At 42.4% G+C, this 14,576-nt stretch overlaps 2 protein-coding genes and 1 long non-coding RNA gene across 5 annotated transcripts in view; all 3 read left to right on the top strand.

The window, feature by feature from the left end:
• Window positions 1-14,576, top strand: part of LOC118308749 (NACHT, LRR and PYD domains-containing protein 12-like) — a 988,189-nt gene that overhangs the window by 464,741 nt on the left and 508,872 nt on the right. The gene's annotated exons all lie outside the window — the stretch shown is intronic.
• Window positions 5,973-8,352, top strand: LOC118308808. Its single transcript, XR_004793330.2, has 3 exons — window positions 5,973-6,112; window positions 6,212-6,535; window positions 8,030-8,352. It is a non-coding gene; the product is annotated as an uncharacterized LOC118308808 (long non-coding RNA).
• Window positions 9,556-14,576, top strand: part of osgn1 (oxidative stress induced growth inhibitor 1) — a 14,213-nt gene continuing 9,192 nt past the window's right edge. Inside the window, exon 1 of one of the 2 annotated variants that reach the window (XM_047332445.1) lies at window positions 9,556-9,888. The gene's annotated coding sequence lies outside the window, so the exon portion shown is untranslated. Of the gene's footprint in view, window positions 9,889-13,021 lie in introns of those variants that run through there. The other variant, XM_035630148.2, reaches the window with a different exon arrangement.

The following is a 14,576-nucleotide window of genomic DNA, read 5'->3' as shown; positions in this document are numbered from 1 at the left end:
AAATATGTATATAAGATTATTTCTTTTACATGGCACAAATGATTGTTCCATATAAGTGAAAGCCCCTGCTGCCGCCCACGAACTCTATTCGTTCAGCAGGATAAACCTTTGAAGGCTGTGGAGACTTATCCCAAGAGAAAACACGTCCCAGAGGTTCTGTGCTCCGTATGAGGCCAAATCAGATCTTTATGAAACAAAAAAGAGAACAAATCTGCAAACAATGACTCGACAGGCTGAGGAGAGTTCGGCCTTTTCTTTTCTTTTTGTCACATCCAACCTTTTAAGCCCCTGGTCAAAGTTCACAAGTCAGAAAAGGGAGGAGGACGGACGCAGATCTGAGAATCGAGGAGAGACTGAGGATCAAATGATTGAAAGACGAAGAGGGACAAAGAAAAAAATTCTGTTTTGTTGAACTTGAGTCGCGTCAAACTCACCGGGGTCAATGAGTTTCAGCAGAGGTGGGGGATGAGGGAAGAAGTGTGTGTGTGTGTGTGTGTGTGTGTGTGTTGGCCCTCCGCTCATTGACACAAGGTCACAGGGTCAAACATGTGATGGAGTGTTTCTAGACATGTCTGTGTGTGTGTGTGTGTGTGTGTGTGTGTGTGTGTGTGTGTGTGTGCTGACATGTCCGTGTGTGTTTTCTTCTTGTGAGAACGTCCTTGTGCTTACGTCTTCGTTCAAAAGAGTCATTTTAGGAGTTTCGTCAGCACGGCGGGTCGCGCCGATGCCGGGGGGTGAAAAGAAAACAACCCCCTCCCCAAATCCCCCCCCCCCAACAATCTCAGACGTTCAGTTTGCTTGATCTGCAAACAGCCAAAAGATGTTTGTACTTTAGACTGAAGACTAAAGAGTTGTGTTGACAAAAGCACATTTTAATAGCAAAGGTCCGTCTTCGTAATCCGCCTCCACGTGTCACAGCAGAGGAAGAAAAGAAAACAAACTGCAGTCATTCTGCGTTTCAGTCCACGTGTTTCTGTCTGATCATTTTTATCATGTGTTTTGTTTTTATAGACCCACCCACCTACTGTACCGCCTCCCCCTTCTCTTCTTCTTCTTCTTCTTCTTCTTTTGCTCAGAGTCCTGGAGAGGAAGGGATCCTCTCTCCCTTGTGATTTTTGGTTTAAATTTTTAAAAAATTAATTCATCTATATCCCTTATTTCCAATTAATAGTCACTTAAAAAGAGGCGGGAAATTGAGTTGATTTAGTTGATTCATAAGCATCACACAATCTTTATTGATTTTTTCATCATTTTTACATAATTTTATATCAACATGCATCAATGCTACGTATATATGAAGACAAAAAAGAAGAAAAAAAAAGAAACTACACTAAAATATTTCAAGTGGAGGTGGGAATGCAAGTTTTGATTGAAACACATATGTAGGCCGGTGATTGCTCAGCCTTGACTGCACCCAATGGCTCTTGTGGGTTATATAATGACAGTAATGGCTGAGGAGGCTTTAACATTCCTTCATGCTTATCATATTTATCTTTCAGGTAAATGCAGGTTGCCGACAAGTTCCTCTGAAAACTGAGCTGTCGACGCTTGTGCTCGAACAATGACAGCTGATGTAATATGATCTGTGCATTGTGACTTATTGACCTTGGCAGATTTTTTTGGGAGAGGAAAATCTGCAGATGTTTCTCAGGGCCTACAGTCGCAGACGTGGCATTTAGATTTAAAAGTAAATTCTGTTTTTTTTTAAAATTCAAATCAATAGTCTCCTAAAAAGATGCAGGAATAAACCTTCTCACAGTATAGACGTCTTTTATAGTAGTTATGGAAATACATAATTGTTTTTAAGAAAATATGAGAACTCAATAATGTAAACTAAAGCTAACTCCAAGTCGATTTATTCCCTTGACCAACATTACAAACCTTTATAATTTTTGCTATATCACCGATAATGGAGACAACAAATGGCCACGGCAATTTTATTTCTTTTTACTTCACCGTGTAACCTTGAGAGTAAAGTTCAAAAATCTTAAACCCCAGATTTTGTGAAAAAAATGTTGTTGGTGAACAGGTTTTAACAAGGACAGTCTCAACTTGGAATGGAAGAATACCCCGCCTCTCGACGACTGACTGCACACAATCTGAGGCAAATGCACAAATGGATTGTAAAAAAGTGAAAAGAAAACGTACTTTAGATGGTGAAATGTTAGCGTGTCAGGGACGGACGGAGCCGAGAAGAGGGAAGGAAGTTGAAACATAAGCTGATGTTTGACACTCAGTAGAGCGCAAACCTCCGCCAAGGCCAAACAGTCTTTCACACGACTGTCTAGTTCCAGTAGTTATGTAAAAGAAAAAAGAATGTGGTCCGATATACCTAAGTTATTTATTTGTCATCAAACAATTTTATTTTTTTGTATGAATCTGAATCAAGATTTAACAGTTCTCCCCTGCACCAATGTTGGTGAGAAATTAGTTTGGTTGATCTTTCATAAACCTGCAGACAGCTGACAAGCATCAAGGCGACTGTCCAGAAAAGTGAAGAAGAGAAATGATTTCATTGTTAAAGTAAAAGAATAGCCAGCGTGCACTGATGAAAAAAAGGCCAATCTCAACCATCATTACAGCTGGAAACAAGGTCAACTAGATGAGTTGCAGGCACTTGGCAAATGTAAACTCTCTTCTGCAAAGTCTTGTGTCAAGCTGCTTTCATAAGACCACATTTTGACGGGGACAAGGTTTTGCAGGCAAGTGATGTGGTAAGTGAGCTAATAGATAAGGAGCTCGTACTGAAGGGGCCTTGCTGCAGCCGCAGAGCTGTTAGATGCAGACAAAGCAAAATTGTGCAAACACTGTGTAGCAACACTTGCTATGACTTTGAATATGCTGGTGAGTTCATGATAGGGAAAAGTAAACCAAAGCAAGTCCACGTCTTTGTTTAGCCGTTTCATGTGATAGCAGGTGATTTGCATGAAAACCTACAATATGAAATCCCCTTTCCCTTGAAACATCCAACTTTTAAAACGTCCTTTAACTGCCTTTTAGTATCTGAAGAGGCAACAGGCTACTTGGATTTTGGAGATACCAGGGGAACTGTGTTCTCTTTGTTGTTTCAGCCACGCAATGGGTGACGCAGTTCCTCTGTGCCGTTAATCAAGTCGTCATTATCCCATGAAAACCCGCCGAGATAATAACATGGCTAACGAAAAAGCTTTATATCACAAATATAAGTGCGGACGGTGTCGTTTGTCCATCAAGTTCACAATGACGAGACAAGTTTAAGCCAAAACGTTGTCTATTCCTGCTTTAAGCTAAACTTGGCCGACCTCTTCTTGACTTCAGTTCATGGCAGCGCAGGCATGGGATTAATATTCATCTCCTCATCTGACGAAGTGTATCACATGACAGCAAACAATTATTTTTAAGAGGCCGACAGGTGCACAGTGGATTATTGGTTTAATCACGATGCTAAAGATTGAGCTGTGACTGACAGTCAGCGACCTCAGAGAGGTTTAACGGTCCTTCACGTCAATCTCTCTTGGTCGTTGCCAAGTTCAGATATAGACGGAGCAGTTGAAGCTTGCTCTGGCGATACGACAGCTGACAGAAATATGTTGGCAATATTCATTCATTACAAATAGGAACCAGGTGATGCTTGATCAACTTCTGAACCACTTCTCAGCATATTCAGCCGTAACAGAACAAAGACAGAGATATTCATGCACATGGTTTTCGTCAGGGGCATAAGGCTGTGAGCACACCTGGTTTTAAAGTAGGTGTGAGGTTACACAATCTCGCCACACATTCTTCTTCTACCTGTGCATGTATGGAAAAAGCATATGCATGTTTTTCTGAGTCGTTTGCTATCAACTGTGGATACGGGACATAACCTGAGGATCCGAGGGTCCAAAACGACATGCTAGCTCCACACAGTTTTCTTTTTATTATCTGATACCAGATTTCGCTCACTGATCTTAGCTTCTGTCGGCATCAAACACATATTTTGCAACTTTTATGCCCTTTTCAACCCTAGAGACCGATACATGATCCCTGTTTGCTGTGTTTATTTTTATTAAAATAATGAATAATCATTCACCTGCCGCTGCGAGCTGTTAATCCCAGCTGTCAACATAATGCCGTTTCAGCCCTGACGACATGGTGTTACATCACCACTAATCAGTCAACCCCTCTGCACAAAGACACTTTTACATAATCTCATTTATGTAATATTTTAATCCAACTGTCGACACACTGTACAGTCTATAGGAAGGAGACACACCTCTAACGGCTGCATTCATTCCTGCATCTGAGGTTACTGACTTAAAATTAAATATATATATATATATATATATATATATATATATATATATATATATATATATATATATATATATATATATATATAATCCATAGCACACATTTTTCTTTACTGATTTCACTTCTTCAAACACACAAACGCATTTATCTTAAGCCACATTCAGCTCAGTAAAGCAACTAATCCCATGTCAACAAGACATTTAAAAATATATATATAATTAACAAATAGCTTTAGTATTAGGTATTATAAATTATTTGTTCATCATAAACCAAGATTTCATCACAACAAAAAGAGGGGTGCTTCTTTATTCCATGGATTGTGCTTCTTCACAGTTTACTTTACAGACAGAAACATTTGATCTCTTATTTCTTCCTGTTTTTGCCTTAGGGTACGACATGAGACTCCAGTCATGCCAAACAAAACTATATTGTATCTCAGCATAGAAAAATAAAGTTTTTGGTCAGCACAGTTTTCAGGATGCAGGGCCTTGGCTGTGAACCAGTCGGACTGGAAGAAAACAGTGAAACAACACACAGGTGGAAAGGTTGAGGGTGAGATGCTGGATACGAAGTTCTCACCATGGTCGCCATCTTGGCTGTGTAGCGGAGGCGAAGGGGAAGCGGCGGCCGCTTCGTTGGTGCAGATGGCGACAACGTCACAACATTACTTGATTACTGTTGAAGTCTAAAAACTGAAGTATCGGATTTGAGACGCTTCACTCCTCCTGTCTTAGAAAGACGATTCGATTTTCTGACGTGGACTGACAGAACGTTTCAAACCAGGCCCTAGAAACCATCGCAGTCCAGGGCTGGACTGGGACAAAAAATCGGCCCTGGCATTTTTGGCCCAGGCGGCCCACACCCACCGTGGGCCGATCGGACTTCAATAGCATTTATTGGCCAGGCGTCCATGCTTACGCAAGGTAACGTAACCCCATTTGTACAGGTCCTATCCCCTGACCAATCGGCTTCGTAAATTTGCGGCCGGGAGTGGGGAAGGCGGTTCCTGGATTTGATTGGGTCAGGCCAGTGCCAATAAAGAGAATCAACCAATGGGCCGTTGTCAGTATTTTATGGGCTGGCGCGGCCAAAAAAAAAGGCCTTTAAATTATATCGGCGATTCGGCCCAAAAGTGCGTCGGCCCACCGGGACAATGCCGGGTGGGCCAGATGGCCAGTCCAGCCCTGTCACAGTCCCATACATTACCCCTGCTCGACCAGACTGAACCTATGGTGCTCGTGCCGGGTTAAGAGTTGGCTGAACTTTCTTGAACCTTTTAAGAACCAGTTCGCTGTCCCACGGGCCGGGGCCAGCGTCGAGATAATCCCGCGCCCCCCCCCCCCCCCCAGACCCTGACTAAGCAGTTCTTTCTTCTAAACCAGCAAAGACTCGGTGCCACTCGAGAACTCGTTTTTTAATGTCAAATATCCCATGTCGAACATCTCATCTGTTGCTGTTTTCTTTGGGGGCTGTGTGAAGTTTAAACCCCACGCTCAAATGTCCGCTCTGTTCGTGGAAAAAAGGCGGAGGAGGAATGCTTTGTGTACTTTTAACCCTTCACAGGCCTTTTGTCTCGCGCTGATCTCTTCATCCTCTGCCTGTGATCTCTGCAGATCCCGTTGACGTTGGCGCTCCAACGCTCGCACACACACGGACAAAGGAGGGCTTCCTGGACGGGATTTACGCCGCTGTGACCCGCTGTCCCAAAGGCACCTCTAGACTCTCGCCAGCTCTGCTTTCACACCAGAAGCAGATCTGGCGGTTTGTTTGAAACCCGAAGCTGTTTCTTACGGGTTTGAAACGAAAGACAAATTGTGGGATCTTTCAGATGGACCGCAGGGTGAGCGATTTTCCCATATTCCCATGAGCCAAAATCAGGGACAAAATGCTGTTCAGTGAAATAATTTGGCCATTTACAGCGTGCTTTTGTTTTACACAGTCGATACTGCAAACGTTCGAGCCGCCGCATGATGTGTGGGAAAACAACGGATAAGAAAATTAGCAAAAGTAAACGTTGAACACGCTGGAAGGGCAGGAACGCCCGTATTCAAAGTATTGATGTGCTTCTGCAAACCCTGAACACACGCACAACCATTTGCATTCAAACGTGTTTCGTTTGGTAGGAAGCACAATGCTGCTCTGTTGTGTCAAGTGCTAACTGCCATATGTCCCAGCGGCGCTCGCCTCACAAGGAAGTCTTGACGAGTTCCTCCCCAGCCTGACTCCGACCAATGAGAAGGAGCAGTGGTCTGTCTGTGTGTCGGTATGTCTTGAAAACATGTTTTTATTTTTTGAGGCAGATCGAGATGTGAAACACAAACATAAAGATACGTTCTGCTGCGTTTAGGATCATATCGGAGGCACCCGGTTGAAAATGAACTCAGCCTCTTCATTCACCTGCATCCTCATTCACATTACTGCTAAACTGCTTTGTGACAATTTAACCGATCATTGTGACATAAGATAATATAATTCCCTCTGTAATAACTTTGCAAGGTCAGTTTCATGGAAAACTGACATGAAAATAAGGACATTCTACTTTTAAATTTGTCATTTGTTCTATTCATCTGGCTCTACTTTATATAGGTGATAAAATAATAAATCGTGTAGAATCTAAATGGAACTCTTAAAACTTTTTCTGGGTAAGATTAAAAACGAGTACGTAAGTTGACCAAGTCCCAGAAGAGCAGATCTTTTCTCTGCAGCGTCTCTGAGTCATGCGGAAAACATCTGACAGCCTCGCAGTGTCATCATGGTGAAGCCTATTAATCTCCCGCATACATACTGCCAGTACTGTACATTCTGATCACTGATTGGCTCCCGGAGTTGCGCTGAGGTAACATTGCCCAAATGTCCAACATGAGCGATTAGAAAAGCAACGCAGCAGTGAGCGGCCGGCCTTCTACATCACGATGGAAAGAGACAGAAACCAGATGCGTTGAGACTCAAGAGAGGTGTCACGTGAAACTGTGGTAACGATGACACAAGGATCAAAGTGGAAAATTAAGACAGAAATTAGTTTAGGCAAAGAGGAAACGCACTTAATTTTACACTGTGATAAATTTAAAATGTTATTGAGGCCAAAAAATAAAAATAATATATATATATATATATATGTATATTATACAACATTACCACACCTTTCACTTTTCAGCCCCAAAATTGAAAATTACTTGACCGTTATAAAAACAAAACTCCTAAAGACAAAGTATTTTAACTGCAAATGCACTAACAGTAGAATAGTAATTTTTTACATTTGCTTGTCAGCACTGAACATTAAGTACAGCCGAGGTTGAGTCATTCATTTTTGCAGGTGTTCGATCATAAAACAATTGGATCAAATTGAAAAGGCGCCACCATCTTATCAGGAGTGTGGGGTGAAAAAAACAGGGCATCATCAAAGTCACTAAGATTCATCCTCTGGAGAACAGGAATGTTTGTACAAAATTCAGTGTCAATCCATTGAGTAGATGTTGAGACATTTCACTTATTAGTTGAAAACATTGATCAGCTGATTGCTCTATAGAGCAACACGCAGAATATCCTAAAAGTAATTTAGATTAATCCTCTGGAGATCATGAATATTTGTACTGAAGGTCATCCATTGAACGGATCTTAAGATATTTCAAACTGGACCTTGCACAGGTTTTTCTTTGACATAACCAAGTAATTGCATACAAACAGCAAAAATAATCCGATTATTTATTATCTGTCAAACATTTTTTACTTGGTGTCTCTTGTTTCTCTTTGACTTTAGGTTTTCCATGTGCTCTCACGTCGCCTAGCAACAGTGAAAGACCACGGAGAAGTAAATGTAAACGTCAGTCTGCTGACGTCACCCTCAGAGGTCTCTGGAAATTTTTTTACCAAACTCATTTTATCCACCTCCGGGACAGTCTGGCCCTCGGAGAGCAGGAGAAATGTCAAGAGGTCCCACTCTGTTTACATTTCCAGAGCCGACCACCCCCGAACAACGTTGAGTGTGTTCTCACTTAACTAGGAATGAAAAGTAAACACAATATGAGTTTAATTATTGTTAATTGAGTTGTACTCGCATTGCGTTGATGTCATTGTGATTTGGTTTTTAGGGTCAAAGGTCAACTTGTCTCCTTTTAAGATGTGACGTCTGACAGAACATTAAACTGATCGGCATCTTAGAATCCCAGTTTTTCTTCGATACAAATGGTTCACCTTACTTTTTTTGTGTCACTTTGTTTACTATTATTTTGCTGAATCACTAGTTACATCATATGCAGAAAGATGATGTAATGCTATTTTCAGTGGCCGAATTCATTATTTGACTCTTGTGTGACAGTCGGGGGGCCCTTTGGAGGCCGTTGCCCAATTTAAAAAGAAGATATGACAGGTCTGTCTATGTTAGCTGCAGCCATACAGCACTTTTGAAATGGAATTACACTACATTCCCCCAGGTTTCCTGTGTTCTGTGAGAATAACCAAATAATATAAATATAGTCTGTACGTCTGCGTTTTGGATCAAAATTCTCACTCAGCCCTGAAAACTTTTAATTACAAAAATAGACAAACTGTCAGTCACGAGTTGGAGGATGAACACTGTCTGTCTGCTGTCATGACGTGATGCGAGTAACCAGTGTTTGCACATTATTCTAAGCATCATCCATCACTGTCGTCTCGGCCTGCCTATGAGTTGAAGCTGCAGATTGAGTAAAAAAAATAACTTTTTAATTATTCTCCTTAACAGTTGTCAAAAGTGTCTTGAATTATTTATCATTGTGTAATAAATATCGCATTACTTTTTATTATTTCAATACTTTATTTATAATAATGAAGGCCTACATATTTTTATTATATTATATATATAATATTTTTATTATATAATACTATATTTATAATAATATACATATTTGTATTATATATATTAACTATTTGTATTATTGTAAAACTATATTTATAATAAAATGCATATTTGTATTATATATATATTAAATATTTGTATTATTATAATACTATATCATAATAATAAGCGTATTTATATTGCTAAATATTTTTCATTTTCATAATTTTTAATTTATAGTAATATACATACTTTTATTATATATATACTGTTTTTTATTAGTTTAATACTATATTCCTAATATATATATATATACATTTTTAAATATTTGTATTATTATTACAATACATTTTCATACCATAATTTCTTGCATTAAAATGTGATTAGGGTTGGACAGGGCCTGAACGACTGTTACGTAACAGTCCTCGGTCTTCCTCCGTCGGTCGCACTCGTGTCGCCTCCATCTCGCAGCCACAAGACGATCTTTGCATTTTACAACGAGGCGGACATAGGAGGGGGGCTGGTTCGGGTTTGGTGTCGGAGCGGGGTCGCAGCTGATTGGTCGGCCGGCCGGCTCTGCGCGCAGCCTTATAAAAGCGGAGCGGGTGCGCGGCTCCGGCGCGGGGCGGCAGCGGGAGGCGTCCGGTGCACATGTCGGCGGAGACGAGACGCGGCGCGAAGCAAGTCGAGCGGCGAACAAAGCGGAACGAGGCAGAGGACACGCGAGGACCCCGGTTATAAAATCCTCCTCCTGCCCGGAACACCGCGATCGGCTGGAAGAGGAGGATCCACGAGTCTCGTCTGTGAGTTGAACCTTCATCTATTGTTGTCGCGCGTGACGCGCACGCGGCTGCGGCGGCGGCGGCGGCGTTTTTTTCCTCTTCCTTTTCTTTAACGGACGCGTCGGCCGCGCGCAGCGTGTGCGCAGCGCAACACACACGCTGACGTGATGTAAGTGACACACACACACACACACACACACACACAAGTCATCCGAGGATGAGGGGTTGTGGTCTCTGCCCCCCCCCACCCCGCTAAATGTGTCCCAAACCCTCAGGAGGGTCTCATGTGGTGTTGGTGTCTGTGATGGGACGATTTTGTCACCTGCATGAATACAAGGAGCAGACCCCCCCCCCCCCCCCCCCCACACCACGTGACACCAATATGAACCAGGGGTCTTAACGCCCCCACAAGGTCAGATGATCAGCTCATACAGTGTGAGTGTCTCACTGTCCCTGTGAGGACCGAGGGAGCCACTTATTCATAAGGCGTGATGTAATGTGTGAGCATGTGTTCATTTTGTTCCCTTTTGCATAAATGTTGGATAAATAACTACCAGAGCCCCTACTATATATCTGTCGGCCGATAATAGAAGTTGTTCATTTTCTTAATTCCAACTCAATTTATTTGCTTGTATTTGTCTTTTTTTCTTGCTTCCAATTTATAATTATTCATGATAAAGTTCATGGTTAAACAAACAATTAGAAAACCTCAATTACAGTTCTGTCATGAAGGTTTGATAAAGACATATTAGGAATCATTGACAGAGATATATATATATATATATATATATATATATACAGTATAGGCAGATGTATTGGTATTGAGAATCTTTTACTCCCTAATATCAAACCTAAACCTAAAAATCCATATCGGTCGGGCTCTAATAGTTACTAACGCATTAATATGAAAGATGCATTTTTGTTTTACTGTTGCCCAGGTGCAGCTGCTTCTTGACAGCTGTTGTGCCACAGGCTATATGAACGACACAGCAATGTAGTACAAGTACACACCCTCAACACTTGTACTTTGAATTACATCACACTTACAGATACCAATAATTGATTTTCAGTAAAGTGTTGTTGTTTTTTTTCGAATGCTTTTTTAGTCTTGACTAGTCTGCGTAAAGCCACGCACCTTCGCAGGCCTTCTGCCGCTCAGTAGGCAGGTAATTAAAATCTCATTAGCCGCCTTGGGCCGGTGCAGATGGCAGATGGGCCGGGCGGCCGCGGCTGCAGGGAGGGTGTGGACACGGCGTGATTGACAGCTAGCACGGTCCTATAGGTGCAGGCTGCAGGTGTAAGAGGCCGAGCGCCCAGTCGGGAGCAGTTGTGTAACCATTAGATTTGGGTTTTCGCTTTGTCGTCCTTTGTTTTTTTTGTGCAAAAGTATTTTTCCGCCTAAGTAGGAAGCCGGCTTCTAACTCCCCGTGTGTTCACACATGCTCGGCCAGTAAAGCTGATTCTGATTGTGATTCTGATTAACACTGGTTTTTAAAATGACCCCTGGGCTCATTCCAGGGCCCAACATTCCTCAGAAACCAAGCTGCGCCGACAGTCTCGCACACTCGCAGACAAACCAGTCCACTGGACTAATAATATACTTTTTTTTCTTCATCCGCCTCCATGAATTATATCCTGAGAAATCGATAAAAATGTTAAATGTTAAAGAAAGTTATACAAAAATGTTTTTCTTCCTGGATCCGCCCCACTTTTGTCCCGGAACCACGCCCACATTCTGTGGGGTCGCTCTCTCTCTCTCGGCGACGCCGGGTGAAAACATAACCTCCTCGACGGAATTTATGATTGAAAAAATAATAATAGAGATACTTATTGATGTAATTATGTTATTCACAATAAGAGCAGGGCTTATTATTGATAATATTAAAACTATGATAATAAATGATACATTTTACTCAAAGTCAAATGTTGGAACTGAAACTTTCAGGAAAAGTTCTTTATTTAGACCTTGAAGTCTGAATAAAGTAAGGGCTGCGACTAACTAATTATTTTCATGATCGATGATTAATCTTTCGATTTATTTTCCTCGATTAGGTGTTTGGTTCATAAAATATCGATCTTGTTTCCGCAAAAACCCCAAGACGATGTTTTATTTTGTCCGCACACCAAAGATATTCAGTTCACTGTCACAGAGGAGCAAAGAAACCAGATAATATTCACATTTAAGAGGCTGAAATCAGAGAATTTTGATCATAACAACCACTTTAAGGGGTTAATTGATTATCAAAACAGTCAGCGATGAACTTGGATGCAGTGTGAGTGAGCTGATTTTACAACTTGACCCATCGTCGGGAGGAAGTCGACGCATTGTGTGTGTGATTGCGTGTCGCGCTGAAAGAGGCGAAGTTTGAAAAAGCTGCTGACTCACTGCATCGCTGCACACTGGAGCAAGAAGCGCTGTGTCATGGCCGTTTGAATGACCCGCAGTAGATAAACTGTGGCGCGTGAAGTCCGACCCGCTCGGCTCCCAGGTGTTTGTTAATAAGTAAAATGTGAAATATGTGCGTTACACCTGGTGACAGATTAACTCGCTGTGTGTGTGTGTGTGTGTGTGTGTGTGTGTGTGTGTGTGTGTGTGTGTGTGTGTGTGTGTGTGTGTGTGTGTGTGTGTGTGTGTGTGTGTGTGTGTGTGTGTGTGTGTGTGTGTGTGTGTGTGTGTGTGTGTGTGTGTGTGTGTGTGTGTGTGTGTGTTCAAAGGTTTGTGTGTTTTTTTTTGGCGTGAGACATGAAGTAAAAAAAACTACAGGATGTTTGCTTAAAATCAGATTTTCACACACAAACTTTTTGATTACAGTCCAAAATAACCACAACTAAATTTCCTCCATTTTGAAAACGGAGCACAGACGACAGTGGGCTCCAGTGACCGCGGCGACTGTGGCTCTCTTACTGTACGTCAGGTGATTGTCACAGTTTTTTTCTTCCCCCCCGGCAAACACATTCAGCACTTTCTGCCAGAAAAAGTCAATGCCGCCAAGTACAGTCGGTTTACAGACGGCTACAGTCGTGTGTGTGTGCGTGCGTGCGTGCGCGTGCGCGTGCGTGCGTGTGTGCGTGCGTGCGTGCGTGCGTGCGTGCGTGCGTGCGTGTGTGCGTGTGTGTGCGTGTGTGTGCGCGTGTGTGCGTGTGTGTGTGTGTGTGTGTGTGTGTGTGTGTGTGTGTGTGTGTGTGTGTGTGTGTGTGTGTGTGTGTGTGCGCCATGACACACACTCGGGTCCGGGCCTGTTGCCAGCATCTGCACTGCGCTTATGTAACCGTCTGTATCTGCCCCAAATTCTTTCTTTTGCTCATTCCAGTTCCTTCTTTGCACTTTTCCTTTTTTTGTTGCTCTTCCTCTTCTCTTCGTCTTCTACGCTTCGTGTTTTCCTCTCGGCCCGTCCTCGCCGCCCCCCACTCCCCTTTCTTGTCCTCTCAATTCCTTCTCGTCATTACTGTATTTCTGTGTGTGTGAGCATGACTCTGCAGGTTTTCAAACGCAACCGACACGCGCCGCTATGCGCCGCCGCCCTCTTTTGTGTCTGTCCGGTTTTCGTTGTCATCGCAAACTGAAGTGAACTTCAAACGACAACTTTTTTTCCACCACGTTCTAATATATCTGCCACTGTCGGAGGACAGAGGGGAAACATCCGCCAACCGCCGTTAAAAAACAACGGACACAACCGATCACGTTGCGATCGCTTATCGTGCTGCGGCTAGGCCAGTCCCGATAATTACTTTATGTTGCACGATATATTGTCCGTGAAATGGTTGCGATAAACAATATTATCGTCCTCTTAAGACCATTTTTTTTCAGAACACTGAATCATGTGAGCTTGGTCGTTGCGCGCGCAAGTCCTACACGAGTTGTGTAGGAAATGTACTAAGAAATCCATATTTCCTGACATTTCATAGATCAAACCAGTGATTTATTAATCATACGACGAGAACAGACGAGAGGACAGAAGCAGCGAGACTTTGCTGGACTGTCTTTGACGTTCCTTCTTATGTCAACACACACGCATGTAGACACAAGGGCTGCTACTGAGGTCAATAAAGATGATTGATTTCATATTTATGTATTGTACGATAAGTCGATAATGTTATTATCGTGACGGGCCTAGATGTGGCCCCTACAAAACGGCCCGTATGCATCGATCCAAATAAATCCACTGGTGAATTAAGTTTTTAGCCTCTTCTTGGCTGTAAAACCCTTCGGCCGTTCAAACCAAAACCCCGATGCTACAGTTTGTGCTGCAAGGCTAACGCTCCTCAGCTAGCTCTCTCTCCTTTCATGACGATGTGATTACGTTTTAAGAATATATAATAGTGTAGTCGCGCCACCGCCGGACAAAACGCTCCTTCCATTCGTTCGCCCCCTGGTGGTTCCAGGTGGTATCACTGTTTGGTGGCTGTCGTAAAGACGCCGCAGTAGCAAGTTTAATTCTATTTTGCTTTTTAAAGATAACTTGCAACATTTTAATTCAAATAAAAATTTTAGAATTATGAATATCTCTTATAAGAAACAACCACATATTGGTGTCAAAACTAAAACTGACTCTACTTCATTTTATGTTGAATGGTGCATTCATAAAAAAATAGCAAAAAAGCAAAAGGGAGCCGTCTCTGGTGCTGCACCTCCTGTTTAGCCAGATGTTTAATCCAGCTGCCGATGCCGTGTTACTTTAAGAGAGCGGTGGCGTGTGTTTGTACACACG

Source organism: Scophthalmus maximus, chromosome 6 (genome assembly GCF_022379125.1).
Source record: "Scophthalmus maximus strain ysfricsl-2021 chromosome 6, ASM2237912v1, whole genome shotgun sequence".
Classification (NCBI taxonomy): domain Eukaryota; kingdom Metazoa; phylum Chordata; class Actinopteri; order Pleuronectiformes; family Scophthalmidae; genus Scophthalmus; species Scophthalmus maximus.
Note: the sequence above shows the minus strand (reverse complement) of the source record. Positions and strands in the feature narration are given on the sequence as shown.